Source organism: Mytilus californianus, unplaced genomic scaffold, assembly GCF_021869535.1.
Source record: "Mytilus californianus isolate M0D057914Y unplaced genomic scaffold, xbMytCali1.0.p SCAF_1, whole genome shotgun sequence".
Lineage (NCBI taxonomy): Eukaryota > Metazoa > Mollusca > Bivalvia > Mytilida > Mytilidae > Mytilus > Mytilus californianus.
In genome coordinates, this window is record NW_026262581.1 from 81,711,380 (window position 1) to 81,738,445 (window position 27,066).

Sequence of the window (27,066 nt, forward strand, 5' to 3'; positions counted from 1 at the left end):
ATGCCAAACATTCAAAGCATTTGCAAGTCATCATGACAATAATCAATTTGTTTAATATAGTAGTAAACACATGTTTGTCGATAGCAACCGTTTATCTTCAAATTATCTTAAGGACAAAAATAGAAATGAAAAAGGAGGAACACCTCAAGACGGAAGACGCTGAGATTCATAAATAGAATTTTTGCACACATTTAATATGGCTTCCATAAATAGAATTTTGCACCCATTTAATATGGCTTCCATAAATAGAATTTTTGCACCCATTTAATATGGGTTCCATGTGAGAAATGATAAAAATATAATACAAGATATACATTAGGTCTAATTACATCAGAAAATAATATTTTAGAGGAAGATGTATCCCTTTAAGGAAAAACTATCCCCAGAAAAATATGCAAAGAAACGCGTGATAACTGTTTTTTTCTGGGAATTGCAGGGATGCAAGTTAATATGCTTCTCGCTGTTCTTCATCTTGAAAGATGATGGATAGTTTTCAGAAATAAAGTACACTGTTTAGAATAAATACTAATACTCGGATATCTCCGACATTGTTGACAATAATGATAAAATTCAATTCCTTTCTCCTTGGCTTAAAAATATATTTTTTTAAATTGCTGGAAATACAAAATTTATGTTTTAAAGTAAAGCTAGGGAGACATCGTGTAATCCAAGAATGTTCATATGTTCACACAACTAAACACAGATCCATCAGAATGACTCTCATAACAGCAAGTCGAAAGAAACATGAACACAAGGTGTACTTGAACCTCCATGGAAACATTCCCATATGCAAAAATCTAATTTCAGTGTGGGAAATCACCAGGAAAAAGGGATATACACATAGGTGGACCGAAGAAGTGTTTACTATTTCCAAAGTGTTAAGTTCTCAAACACTTAATTAACTACAATCTCAAAGATTTTAACAATAAAGAAATCCAGGGATCCTTTTACAAGCCTGAACTTAAGAAGACGGATCAAGATGTATACCACATTGAAAGGTCTTGCAAAGATGAACCTGGATTAAAGTAGAAGAGGTCTATGACAAATGGGGAGTTTATCACGCGACATTCAACTCATAGATCAAGCAATCGGATATGAATTAATTACAAACTTTTTTGTCTTGACATTGAACCATGTTTCAATTGAACGAATATTCAACAACATGCGTTCCACCATTGCGTTGATTGTTTGTTGCATGGTGGTGATCAATTCTTACGAATTTTTTGTGTACCAGGCTATTGTCATCGGTTCATCTGCAGCCTTATGCATATCTAGGTCTGCATTCATCTTAATACCGTTGATTGACACACATTCTGAATTGTCCATTTTACACTGCATTGTTTTTGTTAGTTCCTTGATGTACGTATCTTAGTAATTCTTAAAGTTTTTTAGTTGTTGCATAATATTGAAATAGCATCCTTGCTGCTTTAGGGCATCCCAGGTCTAGAATATGATGATAATTAATGTTGATGTCTTCGTGCAGAATAACCATGCTAGCCTCTCTTTTTTCATAACATCCAAATTTGTCTACAATGTGTTTACCGTATTAATGAAAGCATTACTTTTGACCTTCTGATAGCATCTTTAAAACCTACAAACAAAAGTGTCCACATACCACTGTACCGCGTTTTTTGTAGTTCATCATTTCTGGGGGTAAATACCCAATCATTTACTTTGGGGGTTTATAAAAATCCAAATATATCTTTGTCGAATTTTTAAAACCAGCATATCCAGTTTGTCCCGTTCCAGGTCCCATTAAAGAGTCATTGTCTAAGATTCCGCACTCGTTAAACACCCCTCTGAAGTGTAAAATATTTAAATAATTCACCGTCTTCAACTGTAGTACCGATTGTGTCCTATGTGAATTAGAATGGAAGATAATGCATGAATAGCATGAAACACTTACAGGATCTGCTTACCCTTCCGGAGCACCTGAGATCACCCCCAGTTTTTGGTGGAGTTCGTGTTGCTTAGTCTTTAGTTTTCCATGTTGTGTCATCTGTACTATTATTTGTCTGTTTGTCTTTTTATTTTTGGCCATGGCGTTGTCAGTTTGTTTTCGATCTATGAGTTTGACTGTCCCTCTGGTATCTTTCGTCCCTCTTTTACCCTCTTTTACCCTAGGCCTGTAGAAGCACTTGGTCTCACATTTTTTAAGTTCAATCTAAAGGAGTTGAATCCAATTTTTTCTAAGCGTTGTGTAATATACTGGTAACTGAAAGGGTCATAAACAATAGACAAAACCTTTAAAAGTTAAATTTATTTGAGGGAGTTGCATTCCTAGTTTTGTAAACAAAAACATTCATAAGTTGAATACGAGTAAACGTGAGGCCTGTTTCAATTAGACAAATAGTCAATAGTCGTCAGTGGGGTATACTTCAATGAGACAGCTATGATACTTTACCTTCATGTACATTAAAATAACAAGAAATTACATGTCCAAATTTTCAAGAGAAAACTTCTGTTTAACTTCTTTTTGTTCTGAAAATACCTTTTCCTTTTAAATTTATTCCTGAATGTCCATTAACATTTTCATTTACATAGATTCTTTATTTAAAGAATAAAATTGAATAAATTAATCCTTTCAAAAATATTGTGTGAGGAGTTTCATAGTACTTCTTGTATATATATTTTATTCTGAGAAATCTTTGTTGTTACAATGGTATACAGAAACACAGCGAATCATAATTTACTTATTATCGTAAACATAGTCACGAAATATTTGCCACTATACGTTACACCGTAAAGGAAACAATAAATTTAATTGCAACACATATATTGATGTTGCCACCTCAATATGTTACAACTATTCATTCTACTTTTGATCACCGATGCTTCGAAATATGTATTTTATGCAATATATTATACAATTATAGCCTTTGTATGAGGTCGATACGAGGTTATATCGACCTAAGAGAAGCATATTGACTGAGGACGAAGTCCGAGGTCGATATGCTTCTCTGGGTCGATATAACATCGTATTGACCTCAACCAAAGGCTATAATTGTTATATTATTAATCAACAACTATAGCATGAACAATGTAAAATTGGGGATTTCTAGAATCTATTTTTAGTAACATGCTGTATGCCCTGTGCAATATGCTGTTTTTGACCTACGAAAAGCAAAACACAACAGTATTGGCGTGCAAACTGAGCAAATACAAATGTACATGTGATCAAGTTTTAACGAATCACAAATCCTTAAAAATATTCGATTAATAATATAAATACATGTCACCTAAGTGTTATTTATGTATACCAATGTGAGAATGACCATTGTTCACTTTATCAACACAACGGTTTCCTTGGAATTTGATTTATCTTGTCAACTCCTTACACAAATGCATTGATGTCAACGAACAAATAGCAGTATGAATTTGGTCTTTCATAGATTATTGAAACACGTGAAATTAATCCATTTAACGATGTAAAAACATTTCTGTAAATGTAGGTTAAATTCTGAATAACTGAAATTGAATGATCATACGAGAATATGATCATTCAATTTGAATTATTCTTACATCCCAGCTCCTTTGTTCTACCAGGGGTGATCTGAGCCGGATCATCCCTACCAGATCACCCCAGCTTGAGTTTCTTTCTTTTGCATGCTTTCCTTTGTTTTGTAATATTTTGGCGGGAATGCCTAATCCACAATAAAACTTAGAATTATTTATTGAGAAAAGACACACTTTCAAACTTTATGTAGAAAAAATCCAATGTCTATGCTGGGATTTGAACTGAAGACCTTTAGCATATTAACCCACGACACATACCCCTAGACCAGGACGACTGGATACCAATTCTCAGTAATTTAACATATTTAAAGGAAGCAAGATATTTTCATAAGTGGGGCGAGTTTACAGACCTTTATTCAGTGGGATTTTAACCCTTTTCATAAATAAGGCGAGTTGTCAGACTGATTGTTCAATGGAATTTTACCCTTATTCATAAGTGGGGTGAGTTGTTAAACAAGAGTGGGGCGATTTTTTAGAAAGTGGCGATTTAGTGTGGGGCGATTGGCCAGTGGGGCGAGTTGACATGGTTTCATATTTAAACATCGTGTTCGGGGGACATAAAGGGTATATATTATATAGTAATATAGAAAGTATATTATAAAACTAGATTTTATGAATTGTAAATGGTTTTTCGTCTAATCTAAAACAGCTGGGATGTAAAATAGTTATCCCATTCGGACTTGGTGTGTCAGTGTAAGATCACCCTCTGGCCTCCAGCCATTGGGGTGATCTTACACTAACACACCGCGTCCTCATGGGATAACTATTACAGAATTTAACCTACATTTACAGAAATGTTTTTACATCGTTAAATGGATTAATTTCACGTGTTTCAATAATCTATGAAAGACCAAATGGGTCATTCGAAATTCAAAATTTAAATTCAATATCTTAGGTTTAAATTTCGAAATTCGAAATCCAATATCTAAATTCGTAATTCGTAGTTATAAATGTAACAACAGTAATAAGTGAATAAATCGAAGCTTATTTAATATTTATAGAATAACTAATCGAAGAATTCAAATAGAGAAAAATATTCAACGAGTGACCGAACAACACATTAATTCACGAATGCGCGTAGCGCATGAGTTAATTATCAGTGTTGTTCGGTCACGAGTTGAATATTTTTCGATATTTGAATTCTTTGATTAGTTATTCTTTTTATTACATTGGCAAATGGCTTTTTTTAATGAAATTAATGTAGAAAATGTTAGGAACTATATCTTTTTTCTACGCATTCACAATTTGTTTTGATCCGACGTTATCGACGTCTTGACAACGCCTATTGTTGTATGACGTCAGAGAGTGAAATAACCACGTTTATTTCACATGTGAAATTATCGGTTTTTATTTGGAAATCTAGATCTTTATTGAAATGTGCAAATCTCGGGATTAGTATGTAATTCATGTGTAAGACTTCTCATGTTGATATAGATCATTATGTGTTTTATCATATATATATGGCTGTATTTTACCAAAAAAAAAACAGAATAATTTTGTTTGATTCATTTTTTTTCAAACTTTGCCACATAAGGGGAGATAACTCAGGTAAAGTAACTTTTGTAATAGAATGTGTTGTGAATTTACCTATAATATAATGTAGCAAGAAAACGAGTCCGGAGACCCCATTTTTTCTTTTTCTTTTCTAAAAGCATATTATTAGAGCTATCTTCTCATTTCCTATTTTAAACTTATATGGTGTAGTTTTTTTTATCACACAAAATTGGGTTTTCCATGAATAATCTAAACAAAATCTGACAATTTTGCACAACCTGAAGCGTGAAAAAAAAAAGCCCGGTGAACATACTTTTTATTATATTTTTGAAAAAAGCATAATATTATCTACATTTTGACAAATTATTAAACAATTCTATGTAATTTTGTAAAAACTGATTATATATAATCCCTATTGATTTTAGTGGTTATGCAAAATTCCAGAAAAATCAGGGATTCCACATTATTCCTGATTTTACAAATTCACTGTAACATATATACGTTAGTTATTTATTAATTTTACTGTGCATATTCCGTGTTTTAAAATTACTTTAACGTTCAACAGATTAGAAAACAAGTTTGAACATTTAAAAAAACATACTATAAACTCTTCATAGATATCAGGCTTAAGATTTTGTATTCTAGACAGACACGCGAAGCGATTCGTCTACAAATGACTCATCAGTGAAGCTCGAATCAAAAAAGTTGATAAGGTCAAAAAGTACGCAGCTGTAGATCACTGAGGACCCAAAATTCCGAAAGGTTTTGCCAAATACAGCTACGGTAATATATTCATGAGGTAGTATATGATATTGGTAAGAAAAATATGGGTTTCTGGAATATGCTTCACTACCACAGCTCAGCTTAAGGCCTCCTCGAAACATTTGAAGGTCCCCACTATGTATTGGTTACCTAAACTACACAAAAACCCGTAAAATATCGTTTCATCTCGGCCTCTAGAAAGTGTTCCACTACTAATCTTTCGGTGCTGTTAACGAGTTCCTTAACTACTATCAAAGAACTTATCGTTAATGTTTGTAATAAAACATATGAAAACAGTGGAATTAACCATTTTTAGAGTGTAAAAAATTCTTTGGATGTTTTAGATAAATTACGTGCATTTGATGATCCTTGTGATTCGTTTGATAAATCTGGTTGCATTAATTTGCTGCAACTCATATAAAGCCTTTTTCTCTTATGAGAAAGGTAAATATGCTAGATATACGGTGTTTATATATCCCAACTCGTTCGCTATGATCGTGTTTGTAGTGACGTTTTGGATTTTAATGAGCGTAATCTATGTATTATTAGTAAATTATTAAGTCAGGGATTTCGTACCCACGAATTACTTAAAACCTTTCCTAAATTCTTTCATAGATACAAAAATTTGGTCTGCAAGTTTGGCTGTACCTGTAGAAAACTTATTTCAAACGGAATAGCACATCCTAAATTTTACGGTAATAATGTTGTAATCCGAGCACGAAAATTTAGATACAATCCGGGGAAACTTATCACTCCTTTAAATAAACTTATTCTAAAAGGTTACCTATTCAACAATTAAATCTTTGAATATTGTTTTAATTGGTGTAAATATTGATTTTGTTATCAGTAAATTAAAACCATACTAAATATTACCCATATGTACTGGCACTGTACTACAATCTGTCGATACTTTTAGTTTGGCATTGCACAAGGTCATGTTTTTCTCTGGCTGTTAGTGACGTCTTTACACTAAATCCATTGGATGTTGGATGTGTACTGATTGATATTTTAGTCTTAGATACATGATTTTTTTCATTAGTTGTTATTGGCCTTGAACTAGCTGTCAGTAACTGCGAGTACTCTCAGATCTGTACTTAGTGTCTTTTTGTTTTTGGAATGTATTGGTACCCGTCCACGTCCACTTTGTGTTTTTGTTAGATGTATTTCTATTTGTATCCATCTGATGAGTTAAGCCTTTTTCAACTGATTTTTATAGTTTGTTCTTATGTTGTACTTTACACCACTATCCCAGGTTAAGGGGAGGGTTGAGCGCTCACAAACGTTTAACCCCGCCACATTCTTAGGAGCCTGTAGTTCAGTGGTTGTCGTTGGTTCATGTCTGTCATATTTGTTTTTCGTAAACTGTTTTTTGTAAATTAGGCCGTTAGTTTTCTCAATTTAATTGTTTCATATTTTTCATGTCGTCTGGATATCTGGTACCATGATGAACTGGTAATCACCAGCAACGATCCAATGGTAGTAAAAACAAATATGTTCATGCATACAACACATGTTTCCTATATTAACATTTATAAGGTACAGTCGATAACAATAGTTTCGGAATTTAATATTCCATGCATGTTACCTACCAGATGATACTTGAGGGAGAAAAAAACTGCCTGCAGGAAGCTACTGAACAGTGATGTCTTATTTTAAAACGCTCCGACGTCGTACAGTGAATCGAGGACGTCAAATGAATTGTCGGTTCTTTTAATTCGGACCCTATTAATTTCAATGGACCGTGTGTGCTTTTAGATTATCGATGAAGATCTTGTAAACTATCTAGATAATTAACAGCATGTACAAGCACTGTTCGGTTAATGTATTAGTTATATACTACTAATTATTTAGATTGATGTCTCAGAGTCGTCATGCTTGGTAAAAATTATTCCATTGGTCCTTGAGCATCCATCAATATTTACACCAATCGATTATATCTTAACACTTATAGCATCAACGGACAACATCGTAATATGTCGGATTTTTGTAATTAGATTCTAATGTTCAGAAGTCTTCTGGTTCTTTTCGACGCACTGGGTTATGTCTTTAAATATGTTCAAATTTCAAAATTAGTTGTATAAATTGTTCTCTCAAATCATGATATAACTGTTATAAATTTATGTATTTTTTCAATTATTTAAGGAATGATTGTAATATTTTTTCTGTCTATTCGAAATAACCCTAAAAGAAATGTGGTGCACACTTTTAAATAACCCGCTACTTTTTTAGGTTATTTCGAATAAACAGAAAAAAATATTACAGTCGTTCCTTATAATTTAATTCTAAATTCCAATTTTAAGGAGGAAATCAAGAAAAAAACGTTGATGACGTCACGGTCACATGACAATATTATGTCTATGAGCTGATGGACAAAAAACTCTCAGCCCATCAGAAGACGTGTTACATCCAAAATTAAATTATTTTACTATATCTAATTATTTATTTCTTCATTTTATTTGTAACGTAACGGATATGGACTTGGCATGCGTGGGAAATCAAAGAACCCATTTCAACACCCGTTTGCCACTTTTAAAAGATTAGCACAGCTAGTAACGATCAGTAACAGCAACATATTCCCTTCGTTGTAAATTTTCTAATATTTCACCATGGAATGTGAACTGGTTTAGTTTAAACATATTTTATTTACTTAAAGTAAAGTGGATTAGACACAAGTAAACCATATTTATGAAGTCCGCTCCGAATTATAATATATAACACAACAATATTAATATGAGCATGCAATATACAATACTTCACGAGTCTAGCTATTGAAAAAAGATGAAACAATAATAACGGAAAGTTGGTAATGATGATGTGAATGTACCACAAACACACTATTCAGTACCATGTGACAAGAAATCTCTCAGACCTTTTATAAATTCGAATACATGTTTAAATATCTGGACGTGTTGTTCATACGAGAGGTTCGGATGACCAGATGTTAGTAACTTAACATTCAATATAAGATCATCAAGGAGTCATCTTAAATTGTTCATTAGAATTTCTCTTTGGTCGTGTATATAAAGAACGGCGAAAAAAGAAATGGTGTACAGTCTCTATGTTGCACTCACAAAGTCAAGATGGGTCAGCAATTATATTGACTCTGAACAAGTCATAACTTAAGAAAGATGAGGAGCATGAGGAGCATCTTAATTGAGTTAGAATTATATTTAGTTTCCTCGGTCCATATACATAGTGCTTAGGTACATCTTTATTTATAGTATTTAGCCTTTTAATTGGATTTTAAATTTTGAGATAGAATCTGCTTTTCGAAGGGACAAATAGGTATGATTCCATAGTCTTATAGTTGATGGTATAACAGATTTTTTTAGTAAGGGATAATCTACAAAAAGGAAAAATCATATCATTGCCATTTCGGAAGGGATATACAGTTGTGCTCTGTACACAGGGTGGAACAAGATTGCATAGACAATCCGGAGCTTGTTTATATTGAATGTTATAAAACATTTGTAATTTTCGTCTTCTCCTCCTGCCAGCTAGAGTTTCCCACCTAACTTCTTCATTTAGACTTTCAGTTCTTGTAAAAACTTTTATAGAGTGCGAATAAATATATTAGAGAAAACAGTAGTTAAGCGATGTTTAAATCTTATAAATCCATAAAGAAAATACAGATCATGGTAAAAACAAGCATGACAAGACTGCGGGAATCGCATGAACTACAAAAGGTGTCAGACCGATTGAGTCAACAGGGAAAGCGTCTCCTGCTTTTGATTCATTACCTTCCATGTGAATCTAGACTCAATGAAAACGTCACAATCTAGAAAAGGACACAATCGGTAAAGGAGAACAGACAAAAAGGCCTCTATTTGGCACTCAAAATTTAACTTTGCTATATTACATCCAAAAACCTATATCAGGCGGAAACCCAGATGGAACTCTTTGTTAGAGAAGGTAAAAAACGCAAAGTTGGAAAATTTGAATTGTTTACATCTGCTTCTATGGGCTTTAAAATTTTAATGAATGTGCATAATTTAGGATTTTATGCATCTGATATATGTGTATTGACTTAAATTATGGTATAGAGCTTAGAAATACTTGTAAACTTTAAAATTATAGTCACATTTTTACAAAACAGTCGATTGGAGTAGGTGCAAATACATGTAGATCTTTTTTGTGCATAATCATAAATTCCCCTGAAAAAAATTCCGAAGAAAGATAATAGATTGATCTTTTTAAAGCATAAATTTGCATCTCTGCCCCGGCGACAGTTTTTGGGAAAAAATCAAAAAGAATGGGTAAGAACTTCATCGAAAAGAGAAAGTCGAGTACACCTTTTTATGTTCAGACGTGTTTTGGTTGACTATTCTTTCTTGAAAACGTATGAAAGAAAAATATTTGATAAATCATCTCGCTTCAGATTCTGTTATTTTTATATATTTAGGCTCTTGGTTGATAAATTAAATTAACATTAAAAACTTACAGTACTAAAATATGAAATATATGGTTCAAGTGAAATATCTCTATAATGAGTCATAACAACAGAGTTGGTGTGTTCGAATAACTAAAAGTACTTGACGACAGACTTTACAAGTGGATCTTAAAAATTCATAACTTCAAAAAAACTTCATTTTTTGTGTGTGTTGTCTAGGGAAATTAGTCCTCAACCTCTGAAATTTTATAGTCTGCCCTTCCACGAAATATTTATTTCCTTTTTGCCAATTATATCATTTCATCAGGTCCTTAGTGCGGAATCCTGTTCTTAGTGCACTAAGGAGGTCCTTTGCGGTATTTCTACGGACCCATTTTAAACTTCAAGAATGACAAAAAAACATTTTTAAGAAATTATCAAACAATTAAAGCATTATTTAAAATGTCTTAATTGTTTTTTGTTAATCTGTTAAAAAAAGAATTGACCGGGTTGGTAAATATTTGTTCCCGTGCTTGACGTTTCCGAGGGTGAAGTGGCAACTATTGATGTGAAGATTTAACCTGATGATGATAATGATGAGGTAAGTACTTCTGTTTAACTTTATAAGTATAAGTGTTATAAAAGAAGTAACACTATTCTTGATAATAAATTTGGTAAAAAGTCATTTTAATTATTTTTTAAATTATATTAACAGAGTGGTAGGGATAAGCCGCTGCAATAGGGCGCTATTTTCAGCTTTGTTGTATGAGATAAGATTGACAAATAAAGATTAACTGTATGACAAAAGAGAGGCAAAAGATACCAAAGGGACATTCAAACTCATAAGTCGAAAATAAACTGACAACGCCATGGCTAAAAAAGAAAAAGACCAACAGACAAACAATAGTACACAAAACACAACATAGAAAACTAAAGACTGAGCAACACGAACCCCACCAAAAACTGAGGGTGATCTCAGGTGCTCTGGAAGGGTAAGCAGATCCTGCTCCACATATGGCACCCGTCGTGTTGCTCTTGTTAGTACAAACAAATAAAAGGTCATTAATGTCACTTTTCTTACCTGTTTTGAGGCTAACCATGCACTTATAGTATGCTTAGTTTGTGTATTTAAATGCATAATGGGTAGCTAAATATGATATGTACATCATAATAAAAAAAACCTAATGTCTTGTACATATAGGAATACAAAAATATAGGAAAATACATATATAATTTCAAATGTTTTAACTGTTTAAAGAAATGCAGAAAATGAACATTTCAATGATCGGTGTCCCATTAAAAACACGGGAGGGGATTGGGAGGTCTTCCAATATAAATGTAAGATATATACAAACAAGTAGCTAGAGTAAGTAACGTTTGTGGTGTCATTTATAAATATCAATGGGGTGAACTTGAATATTTGCAGAGAGAGAGAGAGGGGGGGGGGGGGGGGGGGGGGGGGGGGGGGGGGGGGGGGAGAAAGAGAGTATTTAAATGCATAATGGGTAGCTAAATATGATATGTACATCATAATGAAAAAGCATAAATCTTGTTTGTCAAAAAAAAAGAGACAAAAAGAGACCAAAGTGACAATCAAAGTAGATAAGTCATGAGAGCAAAAAAAATGACAAAAAACGAAAACCAGTCAACAGAAAAAAAAACAGAAAAAATAAAGACTGAGCAATATAAACTCATAAACTCAACAAAAATAAGGTTGATCTAAGATGCACATGAAAAGTATTGCAGGTCTGGCTCCACTGGTTTTAAATGTCAATGAAGACAAGTTGAGAATATATTTTTGATTATTGTTGTTTTTTATCAGGATGAAAAAGAGATTTTAGCAGGTCTTCAACAGATATAAAGCTGTCGACAAACGCTTCATTAGTTTGGCAAACAGAAAGTCCACAACCAACTTCCATACAGAACTTTCGGAGACTCTCGACAGCCTGCATCTTGATTTTGCAAGAAAACAAGTTGGTTCACTAAAATTAAATAAATGAATAAAATTGTTCTATAATACAATTTGGGTTTATTTAAATATCGATGACGTTAGTCACAAATATCTGACCTAAAAGATATGATTAAAAGACAGAATTCTTGCTATGTTTTTAAATTGTAATGTATTTGCCAGCATATATGTATATTACATCTTCATGTACGTCTGAACCAGTGACAACTCTACAACAGATTTATCCATCGGATCACCAGCAGTGATGGTGATACATGGCTGTGTACATTATGTATATACAACTCGTCTAAACATCAGCCCAACAATGTTAGATCTGTAAGTTTGCTTTCGCAAATTCGAGGGAAGAACAAAAAATTTGCGAAAGCAAATTTACAGATCTAACATTGTTGGGCTGATGTTTAGACGAGTTGTATATATATAGTATACCATCTTTTCCGCAAGTTTATTGTTTTCTGTATGGTATTAAATTAATAGTTAAGATCCATTTGTTACATCTGGTGATCCGTTTATTTGGCAATCGCCAATGGCAGTTAGCAGGGTTTAAGGACATCCGTTGTTCGACCTGCTAGTCAAATGCGTTTTGTTAAAATATACTTTTTCACTTTTTTGGTCATTTGCAAAATGTTGTTTGTGCTGTATTTAGACCCCTCTACCAAGAAATTTGTTTTGCATGCACACGTATAAAAATTGCGGTTTTTATTCAACGCAATCATAGGTTTGAACGTTGTTTTCAATTTAGACTTGTTTATATTTTTTCGTTTGGGCTTGTATTTTATTTGCCTTCGGGTTTATATGATCCGTTCATCCTATTACGACTCTTCAAAATTCAAGAGTCTATTCTAAATTGAGGTAAATTATATGGCCTTCCAAATACCGTTTAGATTTACTAACATCACTGAAGAGACATTGATTGTCGAAATCCGGATATGGTGTACTAATTTTTGCACCTTTTGTTTGCGGTATACCATCTTTTCCTAGGTGAACAAAACACGCTCCTTAGAGCTTCTAGTTGATATTTTTGGGATATTATAAAAATCTGCTGATGGGTTTATTGTTGTTAATGTAATTGTCCAGTTGCAAATACTTCATGCATATTGAGGACAAAATCGAAGAAATACAGTAACTGGCAAAACTCTTCATGCATGTCCACCTAAAATAAAACTTCATGGAATGCTACCTACTTATATTCGATTTTCAAATATTTTATTTTTGTGTAATTGTAGAATGAGCCTTTGTTGCACATGTTTTACAGTACTATTTTTTAACCAATTATGCATGTACATTAAATTTGAAAAATACTATTGCATATCATATTCAAATTAACTTTTATTCAAAAAGACTTCTTGTTAAAAATATTGAGATCATCATTACATGATTTAAGAAAAGGCTTATAATATTATGTTAACTTGTTGTTTTCCATTAAACATTAATTATGATTTTTCTTTATTTTACAGCTATCGCTTCAAATATATATTAGCTAGGTACAGAGAAGAAATTAAAGATGCAACATTTTTGAAGAAACTGTGAAAAATAAAGAAATGTGAAAATTTTAAACAATCTGGAGTTATAATTTAATGAAAAAGTCAGTTTTGATAAATCATAGTGACAAAAGACTGTTCTATTTTGTTTTCTATAGAAGATAATTTATTCATTTATTAGAATGTTTAAACTTAACTTTCTTATGTGTTTTTGTGTTACCAGACAACTACCTTTTTGGTGGTAAAAATAATTATACCCCCACTATAGGAGCGGGAGCTATATACAATCTTCTTTTACATTGTATATCTTTCTGTATGTCCAATAGTCCAACAGATGATTATCTCTCAGAACCTACAGAAAACAACGAAGTTCAACTCTTATTTGGATAGCAGCTCAACAGAGATGAATGCAAACCTATGGTTGCTTTTAAGTTCTGTTGGACACATATTTCCGACTTTCCCTTACTTTCAATTACGAGCTGGTGGTATACTTAGCCCCAACAACATGTATTGTTTGAATTTGCCACTGATTTTTTTTCTTAGCTTTTAAAGTTGTGGTTTAGATTGTGTCATTGTCTTGTCTCAGTAAAACAACAGGGTTGAGTACAGTTGCCTTGAAGAGTTCAAAATGGGTCTTTAACGCAGAGATAAAATCCCGCATCTGGAGGCGGGCTTCAGGTGGCCCTTAAACAATAATGTATACTAGTTCAGCGAAATGGATGCTACACTAAACTCCGAAACATACAAATGAACCTAAATTTAAAAAAACACACACAGATAAAACAGAAGCTAGAGGTTCCTGACTTGGGACAGGCGCAAAAATGCGGGGTTAAATATGATTTTTGAGATCTCAACCCTCCCCCTATACCTTTAGCAAATGTGGAATAAACAACCACACATCAACTTTCGGAGTACTTTTATCTGCAATTCTTGAACAATGAAATCTGAGGATATTTGGTCAAATAAAATAATACTTTTGCTTAGTAACAGAACATATAAAAAGTAGTCTCTTTTCTTGGGTTTGTTCTCAAATCGGATTTTTTTCCCATAGGATTTATTTCCTCCCATAGGATATTTCCTTCTCCCATAGGATATTTCTTTCTCCCATAGGATATTTTTTCTCCCATAGGATCTTTTTCTCTATTATGATTTGCTTTAATCTCTCATAGGATTTTTATTCTCCCTTAGGATTTTTGTTTATCCCTTAGGATTTATTGTTATTCCTTAGGGGTTTTTTTATCCCACAGGATATTTTTTCTGTAATGAAATCCCTTGGGATTTTTATTAATCCTATCGGATATATTTTATCCTACAGGATTATTTTATTAGAAATATATCCTAAAGGATAAAACATATCCTGTAGGAAATACTTTTATTCCTCCCAAATGATTTTTTTAGTCCTAGGGGAGAAAATACATCCTGTAGGATATTTTTATTCTCCTAAAGGATTATAAATCCCATAGAATTTTAATACCCTGTAGGATTTTGACTTTATCCTATAGGATTTCTTAATTATCTGTCGGATCTTTAAAAATCCTATGGGAGAAAATAATATCCTACAGGATTTTGTCACTGTTTTCACTCCAGTTGCCGAACCAGGCGAGCTATACCAAAAAAAAATCGGATTGTTTTACTTGTACCCAGAGGTACATTATTGCCAAGTTTGGTGATTATAACCTTAAAGAAAATTTGGTAGGAATTTGCACTCATTAGAAGTTCAAATTAATCCAAGAAACTGTTTATAGATTCTTTTTTAAATATTTTTGAACTTTTCACCCGACAACCGATCAGACAATAGTTTTAAGTTGATCAAATGCATAAAAGTACGTTAAATGATGCTCAAAAGCAATCTAATTAAAATATAGATCTCGGATTTCGTTATACTACGTTATACTACAGTCTCGTATGTAGTATAACGTAGTATAACGAAATCCGAGATCTATATTTTAATTAGATTGGCTCAAAAGAAAGTAGATACATTTGTCTTTTAAGATAAAACTGGCATATAAGGATCGTAATGATGCTGTGTGGATAAATTGATCGGTTTTCAAGAGCTAAATTGACAGCGCGTCATCACTACAATGGCTTCCATTTTAACTATTATAAAAATTGAGTGGCGTAATGGGGAGATAATTTTGACGAAGCAGAATCCTGACTGCTATGTACTATCTTAAATAATTTATGCAAATTTAGATAGAATTGAAGTTGTTCTGTCTACTCTCCGTTTAAACAATGTTGAAAGCTTCAAAAGTATGATAGTTTGCAAGTTTTTAGTCAAATAGCCTGTGTTTATACATTTGTAAGCCTATATTTCCTTCTGAAACGAATAAGTCACTTCATTTGACCAAAATAAATTTGTTTTTAAACTCATCAAAGATACCAGGCTTATGATATATATCTCCAGACGCGTATTTCGCCTACTCATCAGTGGCGCTCGAACAAAAAAAAAAGGTTGGCATTTCATAAGAAACGGTTTTAAATGTTAGATATTGTTAATTTTGTATGTGTCATATATGTTTTTTGTCATCAGCTGCAAGAAAGTGATGAAAAAAAATCGGTCACCTCCTTTTGGTGAATATCATATTGTTTGACGTAAACTTTAAAAAAAGTCTTGAGGTTCTGAAAAAAGAAATCACCAATTCACCAACATTCCAACTGACTCCATTTTCAGAAAACGACATCTGTAACAAACATAAACGTTTAGCTAGCGCTTTACAAGCAGAACCAAATACAATGAAAGTCCCAACTATGTATTGGCTTCCGAAGCTACACAAAACACCTTACAAATATAGATTCATTTCGTCTTCAAGCCATTGTTCCACTACTAAATTGTCTATTCTTCTTACCAGTACACTTGGTACAATCAAAAACCTGATAATAAATTGTTCAAATAAGGCCTTCGAAAATAGTGGAATTAATTACTTTTGGAGTGTCAAGAACTCGTTGGAAGTACTTGATAAATTGCATGCATATATTGGTGATTTTGAATCTGTTCAAAGTTTTGATTTTTCTACCCTATATACCACATTGCCTCACATTCTCATTAAGAAAAAATTCACACACCTAATTAAATGGGCATTTAAAAAGTCAGAATGTGAATATATATGTTCAAACTCTTTTAGGTCATTTTTTAGTAGCAATAAACAAAAAAACTATGTCAATTGGACATGCTTTGATACCATATATGCCCTTGAATTTTTACTAGATAACATTTTTGTTCGCTTTGGAGATTCCGTATATCGTCAGGTTATCGGAATTCCAATGGGGACTAACTGTGCACCACTTATTGCGGACCTTTTTTTGTATTGCTATGAGTTACAATTTATGACAAAAATCAGTAAAGACCCATCGAAACAACATCTGATACACAAATTTAATAATACTTTTAGATATTTGGATGATATTTTGGCTCTCAATAATGACGACTTCAGTATGTATACTAAAGAAATTTATCCTGTTGAACTTACTTTAAATAAAGCTAATACTAACAATGACCACTGCCCTTTCCTCGATCTTGATATCTATATCATTAACGGAAAGCCTAATACTAAAATATATGATAAAAGAGATGATTTTTCATTTCCTATCGTTAATTATCCATTTTTAGATGGTGACGTTCCCTTGTCACCATCTTACGGTGTTTATATATCTCAACTTGTACGATTCGCTCGTGTATGTAACAATGTTTTAGATTTTAACGAGAGAAATTTATGTATTACTGAAAAATTATTACACCAGGGTTTTCGATATCACAAACTAGTCAAAACATTTACTAAATTTTATCATCGGTATAAGGACATCATTCGTAAATATAGCTCAACATGCAGACTTCTTATACGTTCAGGTATTTCACATCCAATTTTTTATGGAAATATTCTTTATAAAGCACAAAAATGTCAGTATTCACCTCTGAAACTAACAAAACCTTTAAATAGACTTATTAAGAAGGGATATAGTTACGATACTTTGTCAGGTCATTAAAGATTGCATATTTTGGCGTTAATATTGATTCACTTATAGGGTCTTTGCATCGGCACTAAACACATTTATTTAAAAACCAGTTGTTGGCATGACACGGGTTATGTTCTTCTCATATATGTTATGATGGTATGATACTAAACCCCTAACGGGAAGGATTGTGCCTGATATTCATATGATGAAGACATAATCTTTCAATCAGTTTAATTGAAGTCTGGAGCTGGCATGTCAGTTAACTGCTAGTAGTCTGTTGTTATTTATGTATTATTGTCATTTTGTTTATTTTCTTTGGTTACATCTTCTGACATCAGACTCGGACTTCTCTTGAACTGAATTTTAATGTGCGTATTGTTATGCGTTTACTTTTCTACATTGGCTAGAGGTATAGGGGGAGGGTTGAGATCTCTTAAACATGTTTAACCCCGCCGCATTTTTGCGCCTGTCCCAAGTCAGGAGCCTCTAGCCTTTGTTAGTCTTGTATTATTTTTAATTTTAGTTTCTTGTGTACAATTTGGAGTTTAGTATGGCGTTCATTATCACTGAACTAGTATATATATTTGTTTAGGGGCCAGCTGAAGGACGCCTCCGGGTGCGGGAATTTCTCGCTGCATTGAAGACCTGTTGGTGGCCTTCTATCTGCTGTTGTCTGTTCTGTGGTCGGGTTGTTGTCTCTTTGACTCATTCCCCATTTCCATTCTCAATTTTATTTAATTATTTTGAAAGTTTTAAAAGAGACGACCGCTAATTGGTTTGACAGATCCGTTAATTTGTGTGAATGAATGTGTAAAATCGCTAATTTGTGTGACTTTCATATTATTAGCATTTGTTTTCTTATACTGAATAACCTACGCAATATGCTCTTTAATCTGTTTTGTAAAACTTTTAGCAAAAATATATGCAGTAAAATGGACGTATTTTTCCAAGAATATTGCATCGTTAGTAGGTCCTGTGGGGATTTTAACATTACATATAGATATACATGTATATAACATCAGATTTGTAAATAAACGCAGGGACGTTAAGGGCGTTTCAAGAAATATCCCATTTTTATACACAGGAAAAATCATATTGAACTCAAAGTTAGTTTTCTTTGCTTAAAGGTTAAAATGCACGTCAAAAGCGTAAACAGAGGGAAAAGGGTCTATTCTGAATCACATTCCAAACTTTTATTTATAGAAAAATATAAATACACTAGTGTCACGTGACTTCAAACTGAAAGTAAGGACATTTCATAAAAAAGTCAAAAGGGCAGGTGCAAGATGAAATCCGATCGCCCTGGTTTTTGGCTCCCTGTAATCAGGATAACTTATTTTACTGGAAAAGTGCTGTGCCTAGTTTTTAATAGAGGTGTTGTAAATAAAAAACAATAAAACGTGGAGAATATTTTCGATTTATTGACTTTTTGGCACTTCGGGTTGTGAAATTTCTTTTACACGAACGCTATATAACTAGGCACAGCACTTTTTTAAAAATTTGAAATGTGGCCTTTCTACCAATACCAGAATCAAGTGGGTTGGTATAGCTCTTGCACCTGCCCTTTTCAATTAATTTAGCATGAAGTAGCATTATCGCCTTGAAATGCGAGAGAAAAACGTTTGAATGACCCTGCAGTAGTCGGATCGGCTGACGGAAAAACTCAGTGTATTTTTTGTACTCACCGTGAAGCGATAATAACGTCATGTTGGAGCGAATAAACAAATATTCTCTTATTGCTTGCTTAATTTATTGAAGCTTCCTATTCAGTATTCGGTTTTTTTCAGGGAATTTTCATTGTGACAGGCTGGACTTTCATAAAATAGAATATTTACATCTTCTTGCATTCCGCCTCTTGTGTAGATCACAGCAAATGGCTGAAATTGCAGAGGCGGAGTCATGTGGACTCTGATCCCTTGTGTATCAACCAATTTATGGTTAATGTATACACTTCTTATATGTCCATAACTTCGATTAGTGTTGGGACACGCAGCCCCCCCCCCCCCCCCCCCCCTTTTTTTGTCAAAATCCGGAATCCGCATTTGGCTGAGGTCATAGTGCAGTTCTCATTTTTGCAAATGCAAGTTCATTATATAATTAATAGTATACTATACAGTCTCTTCTAGTGCTTGTTTATTGGAAACCATTAAAATTTTAATGAAAAAAGTTGCATTTTCATACAGAACTTTATACCAAAATTCATGACTTTTTTTTGTTTGCTCTTTGTCATTGACAATGTTTAAATCATAAATATTAACTCCTACCTGCATGTAAATATTCACATTTTACTAGTTGAATATCTCCTGTATCTCAAGTGTGACTGGTATCAATATGTAAATCATGATTGGGAGGTCTTTTTGAGTTTTATTCTGGTGGGGTAGGGTAATTTTTTTGCCTATGAATGAATATGAATTTTCACCAGTTACCAGGCCAGTATTTTGTATGGCTTGCTTTTTTTATAAAAAAAGCTACAGCTTTGAGTACCCCATACTTAAAAAAAAATGTACCTTGAGTTCTCATTATTTATGCTTACACTTTATCATAAAGTGATAACCAGTTCGACAAATATCGGATGCATATATATATACACAACTAATTTTAATCGCATCTGTGAAAAAAAAACACATCCAATTAGTTTCAGATACATGTACATGTACCTATGATTCAATCAACAACCTTGTCATAATTATATCATCTCAATTTCTCAACCTTACGTATAGTTTACATTTATACCATGAAGTTGGAAATAGTGACCTATTTTTTTCTGCTGCTCATTTCATATTAAATCCCTGCCTACCAGTGTTCACCAATACAAATGGACAGCCAAGAAATAGCCAAAAGTGCTTACATGACATTCAGCACAATCAATCAATTTTTTTTCCATTATCAAGTGCCATAATATTTTAAGGTTCATCTCAAACATGTCAAAATCAGAAAACTTATTTCCTATCACCTGCTGAGATTGGAGGCAACTGAATGGTATTTCTTTTCTGTCAGAATAAAAGAGATTCTATGTACCATATATAATATAAATACACAGAAATGACTAACTCAATCACAATTAATACATATATACACAATCCAAAAGTTTCAGGCAGTGTCAGGTGAATGAATCATGACATAGGGGACAGGACAAACTAGTCAGCATGGAAATTAAAATGATGTGTAAATGCTTATAAAACTACTGCCTACAAATATCATTGACAAGGGTACAATCAGTGGTTAATCTTTACCTGAACCAATCACAAGAGTAAAAAAATGACTTAATTGTAAATCAAAACTTCATTGGCAATTATACCAGATCATCTTTTTTTATATCAAATTCCAGCTGTAATACAAAAATATGTGTGCAATTTCAAACTGAGAACAAAGCAATTTCTGTCTGTTTTGGGGATGCTGTCTCATTGACATACATGTATACCCAACATCTTTTGCTAAACATGCTAGATATAAGAATCTCCAAAAACAGTAACTGTGAAAATATTCCATCACACGTTTCCAAGTTTATATATCCTTCAAAAAGACTCAGAATTTTTTGAGTAAATTTATTCCCAAGATAATTTTAATTATTGAACAATGTAAGGGATCATAGATTTATTCTTACGAGGAAGCTCCGAGCATGCTTGGAGGATGCTCGGAGCTTTTTAAGTAGGCTCTTCTCAGCAGTTTATGTGACAATAATTATCATGATCCATTAAAATGTCAATCAAATCTACATCACTTCTTTAATAAGGAAAGTAGAGCATTATAGAGGAAGCTCAATTAACACCTGTGTAAACATCTTGTCTATTCAAATACATTTTGCATGAAATTTTACAATAGATAAGATTGCTCGGATGCATTTATTTAAAACATTATTCCATTCCAATTTCAGTATCCTTGCATACGTTGTTTACCCTTTGCTGCAAACACACGGGCGACAATGATTTCGCGGAATGTTGAAAATATGGACCATTCAAGGAAACGAAATTAAAAAAACGAACTTTTGAGCGAAACGAAAAAAAAAAAAAAACAACAACGTGATTTTCGAAAAAAAATATTTCAGTCGGCGGATTTTTGGAGGGTCGGTCGGGTAAGGGGAAACAAACTTAATTTTAATTTTGGCCTTATGCAAATATTCAAAGTCGATGAACCATGACTGAAGGTACATGGCTAAACAATCTCCATGGAATGAGATGTGCCAATGCTAATACAACTGCATACCAAATACCATTGACTTATAATAAGTCGTTCCCTTTAACATGTTTCAATGTGTTTAAACAAACCTAAACACAAACTTTAACTTGTAAACTATGTAAACGTTTCAAAGTCAATGAACCATGATCAGGGGTGGGGGCTATATAATCTCCATGGAAACGATACTTGCAAATGCCAATAAATTTGCATACCAAATATCATTGACTAAACATTAGCAGTTCATCTTGAACTGATCTAATCACAAACTAATACATGTAAACTAAGCAAAAGTTTTAAAGTAACTAGACCATGACTGAGGGGGCGGGGCCAAATATTCTCCATGGAAATGAGATGTGCTAATTTCTTATACAACTGAACACCAATTAACATTGGCCTACCACTAATGGTTCCCCTTGATCTGACCTAATCACAAACTAATACATGTTAACTTAGCAAAATTTTCAAAGTCTAGACCATGACTAAGGGGGCGGAGCCAAATAATCTCCATGGAAATGAGATATGCCAATGCTTATACAACTGCATACCAAATATCATTGACCTACCACTAGTGGTTCCCCGTAAATTGACCTAATCACAAACTAATACATGTAAACTATGAAAAGTTTCAAAGTCAATAGACCTTGACTGAGGGGGCGGGGCCAAATAATCTCCATGGTAATGAGATGTGCCAATGCTAATACAACTGCATACCAAATATCATTGACCTACCACTTGTGGTTCACCATGAACTAGACCTAATCACAAACTAATACATTGTTGACGCCGCCGTCGCCGGAAACAGCATACCTATGTCTCGCTTTTTGACTCCGTCAAGGCGAGACAAAAACCCAGATGTGCCTATAAGATGTATTATGTAATAAATATTTAAATTTATGTATTTATGTTAATTTACTTTGTTTTGTATCGCCTTTTCCGACAGGAATACTTCAATATCAATATCAGTAATCCACAGCTAAAAAAATTTTGCTAGCAAGTTCAGTATATTATTGTATTAATATCTGTCATGTCTGTGTAAATAAATTTTATTGCTGGTACAGATACTTCATTAACATTGATTTAATTAAGAAATTATCATGATTATTGGGTACATTTATTTTTGCAATTTTTGAAGAATGGACAAAAATGTGAGATTTATAATTGCGATTTCAGAAAAATCTGCATACTTGTACAGTTATATGTATAGATTTCAGAATGTGAGTTCCTTTTATTGCGATATTCAAAGTTGCCTCATAAAAACATTGCAATAATTTCTGAGTTTACATCATACAATATTCTTACAATGTACATGATGTAAGAACAGAAATTTATTTGCACAAATTATAAAACAGGAAGAAAAGCCAGGCTCGCTAACATGTTTAACCCATCCACATTCCGTATGTACAATGTATGTTCCTGGAATTCAGTGGTTGTCGTTTGTTGCTGTGTTACATATTTCTTTTTCATTCATTTTTGTTTACATAAATTAGACCATTAATTTTCTCCTTTGAAATGTTTTACATTTGTGATTTTGGGGCCTTTTATAGCCAAATATGCAGAATGGGCTTTACTCATTGTAGAAGGCCATTCAAAGACCCAAAGTTGATAATGTCTGTGTCATTTGGACTCTTGGGGAGAGTTGTCTCATTGTACAATAGTTAGCTGATATCAGGATAAAACAATTTACCTGTTTATAATAATAAAGCACTCCAAATCAAACCATTACTTTATTTCATCAAAGCTGGAATGGCATACTGTATCTTGTAATTGAGCTAAAAAAAATAAGAGAAAGTAATTATTTAATTACATATAGGTACTTTTTTTAAAATAAGGAGCATAAACATATGTATAATGATTCATATAATTTTTAAAATAAAGAAATTACGTCTGCCACACAACCCTAATTTGATATCAGGATTTCCTCCATAGATATATAAATGCCTATTTTTTCTTGGATTTCTAGAATTGCTGCATCATGTGCTAAATAAAGAGCTGTGCTAAAAAAAAGCCAGCTCCCCCCCCAAAAAAAATCTAAAACAAAGAAGTGAATCTGTGAGCTACTAATATACCCCCATTATGGCCCCATACCCTTAAAGTAAAAGGTAAACAAAGGTTGTTGAGTGATGAATCTAATCAAGCATCACATGGTATAGCTGACACATATAAACCCTGAAACCAAATTTCAGAAATCCTTGTAATGTTCCTGAGAAAGATGCAAAGAAAAATATTCATGAGACGGACGGACTGACTGACTTGAGGATGTACAGGCAGAAGGAAAACCGTATACCCACCCCCACTTTTTTAAAGACTAAAAGTGGGGTATAAAAATTAAAAAAAAAAAAAAACTTGCGCACAGTGGCACAATTCATGAATAATTCTTATGAATAAAATCCCATAACTGGAATAAGTAAAATATGTTCCTGAGAAAGATGCAACGAAAAATATTCATGGGACGGAAGGACTGACTGGCTTGAGGATGTACAGACAGAAGTAAAACAGTATACCCACCCCCACTTCTTTAAAGACAAAAAGTGGGGGTATAAAAATAAAAAAAAAAAAAAACTTGCACACAGTGGCACAATTCATGAATAATTCTTATAAATAAAATCCCATAACTGGAATAAGTAAAATTTAAAATATATTAAAAATCGTAAGGGAGCTTACGTTACATTTCAGCAAGTTTCATGAAAATGTGTTTAAGCATTTTTGAGACATTGTCCAAAAAACGCGATAATTTCAACCCGTTATTATGAATAAAGTCCCTATACTCCAAAACCAGGTATCAAAAATATCTAATAGAAATGGAAAGGAAACTTATGTCAATAAATTTAAACAATTCACCAAAGTTTCATGAAGATTGGTGAAAGCTGTTTTGAGTTATCATCTGAATGATTCATCAGCAAGGCATTGCTCCAAATAAAAATATATTTCTTTCAAATCTGTGTGATAGCTGTTATTTAATTTATGATTATCAATTTTTGTTTAATTTGTGTTCATGGTGTCTGGTTCATTTTAACCGTTACGCTAGTTGGTCCATAACACTTGTACATGTCGTAATTTTTTTTTCTCAGCGGTTGGTGGTAGACTTACTTTGAGCAATAAGAATATGAGACCCTCCTTAATCTATGGGTTCCTACAGAGCTGTGGCCTTTTCCTTTTATAAATTGATTATGTGATTTGCGTACTTTAGATATTCCACAAACTTGTCTGTTGTCACAGAATAAACGACTTTATCATGTTTATAACAAATGGGGCTTTTTTCTGCCTCTCTGACCAGTGGCCTCCCAAAGAAAATTTCATAAATGGGTCCCTTCTGTTTACCGGGGATATATCTTCGAGTAATGGATTTAATTCCTGCCAACAGGGATACAGTTCAGATATTTTATGTAATACTCTATTTTTAGAACGATGATGCATGCAGTGTTCTATTCAATTTAAATACTGTTTTACTTATATATATATGTAGGACTCTAAAGTGAGATGGGGACGCTACAATGCGATGGTCACGCTTAACGAAGTGCGATAGTTTGTGCTATTTAATGGAACACGCTAAAGTCCGATGCCGCGATACGCTAAAGTGCTACCGGTAATATGATTGCCAATGCGACAAGTCGCTATCCAATGCTAAATGTCATTAATGTAATTAACTATAGGTTACCATATGGCTAACCCCGCAGATAGTATTCTATAACGACCAAAGAGTATCAAAACGACCAGTGTATAACAATTCAAACGAGAAAGATAACGGACTGATTAATATACAAAAAGACCAAATATCGTTGATGTATGCACCTAATAACGTTATGACCTTCAATGTGGAGCCTTGGCTTACGTCGCATAGAAAGCTATACAGGATCACGAAATGACTTGTGTAAAACAATTCATAAAAGAATAACGACGACATGATTTAGAAACAATACAATAAACGAAAAAACTAATATGAACACAGCAAAAAACAAAAACCATCACCTGAATCCCATTCCCGTTACACCATCGCACTTTAGCGTGTCATCTGATCGCACTTAAGTGTAAATCATCGCACTTTAGCATGACCATTGCACTTTAGTCCTACATATATATAAAAAGAATATGTCAAAGTGGGCAGTCTTGATGAGCAAACTACATATTAATTAGTATAATATTATTGTGTCATGAAAAGCTTCTTCAATTTTTTGCTGCGATTCCTTCCTAATAATGACAGTCATAGGAACATGAGGAAGGCGTCCCAGTTAATCATTAACAAAGCCTTTCAAGAAATTATAATATTATTTTGACTATGTTTTAAAAATTGTTCTATTTAGCCAGCAATTTAAGTACATAAACTTGCAATTGGTTATATATATATTTCTGACTTGGTAATGATTTAAAAAATACTGGTTCACAGATAATAAGATAATTTATTCAAGGTGCACAGGCTTTTTCCAGAGAAAGACGCACTGTCCAGGATATTTCCAAATAATTACCCAGATACTCAGCCATGTCAGCCTTCTGCAGTAATTTTTAATGGACATAAAGATGTAATCATGTTGCTGTCACCTTTTAACTTCCTAAACAGCTTAAGTTGCATCCAATTTCAAAAAATTATCATTTATAGTACATTTAAATTTGAAGTTCTTTATCACTTACTTGAACCATAAATATTCAATAGAATTGCAAAACTTTTTTGACAAGCATGAGAAATAAATTGTATGACAGGAAACATGGAAATGAATAAGGGGAAACATGTAGCACGCACAAAGAACCAAACACGAGATACATGTCATGTATTGAGAGGTCAACCGTCAAAACATGCAAAACATGAAAACAAGTAAATAAAAAATAACCACTGGGTAAATAGAAAACATTGCATAAAATTAACCCTTTACCACCCTTTTAAATTCAAAGTTGATTAATACCAACAGCACTAATTAGAAAATAATATAGTATGGACTTCACACTGATTAAATGGTGGGAGTAGTACTAGAAGTTGGGGGGCGGGGTAGTCCAAATAATTATAACGTCTTGCAAGGCTTCCTTTTGAGCAAGTTTGTGTGCCCTGTGTTACAAATTAAGAGCTCCATGCTTTGAAAGTAGGGGTCATGGCTCCAGCAATGTGGGTGCCGGAGAGAAGTGAACGGTGGAATCCCCCCCCCCCCTTTTTCCCCGAATGGCAGGTACCTGCTAAACGAAAATTAGAAACGAATTTCAGGGTAAATGTTGAGAATGGGCTCTCGGTATAATGGAGGGATCTTGTTTCATTCGATATTCTGTTCATTTATTGACGGGATTAGATAAATTATTCAAATTTCATTTTTTTTATAGTTTCGTTTTGACCACCATGACCACGTGTATATCATGCTTGTCAACACTGAACT

General features: G+C 33.2%; 1 protein-coding gene and 1 long non-coding RNA gene across 2 annotated transcripts in view; both read right to left on the reverse strand.

Annotated features, from left to right (window-relative positions):
* The window catches only part of LOC127724580 (uncharacterized), a 49,812-nt gene extending 26,133 nt beyond the window's left edge, over positions 1-23,679 (reverse strand). The window contains exon 1 of the mRNA XM_052231604.1: positions 23,400-23,679. The gene's annotated coding sequence lies outside the window, so the exon portion shown is untranslated. The remainder of the gene's footprint in view (positions 1-23,399) is intronic.
* The window catches only part of LOC127724622 (uncharacterized), a 311,306-nt gene that overhangs the window by 264,582 nt on the left and 19,658 nt on the right, over positions 1-27,066 (reverse strand). The gene's annotated exons all lie outside the window — the stretch shown is intronic.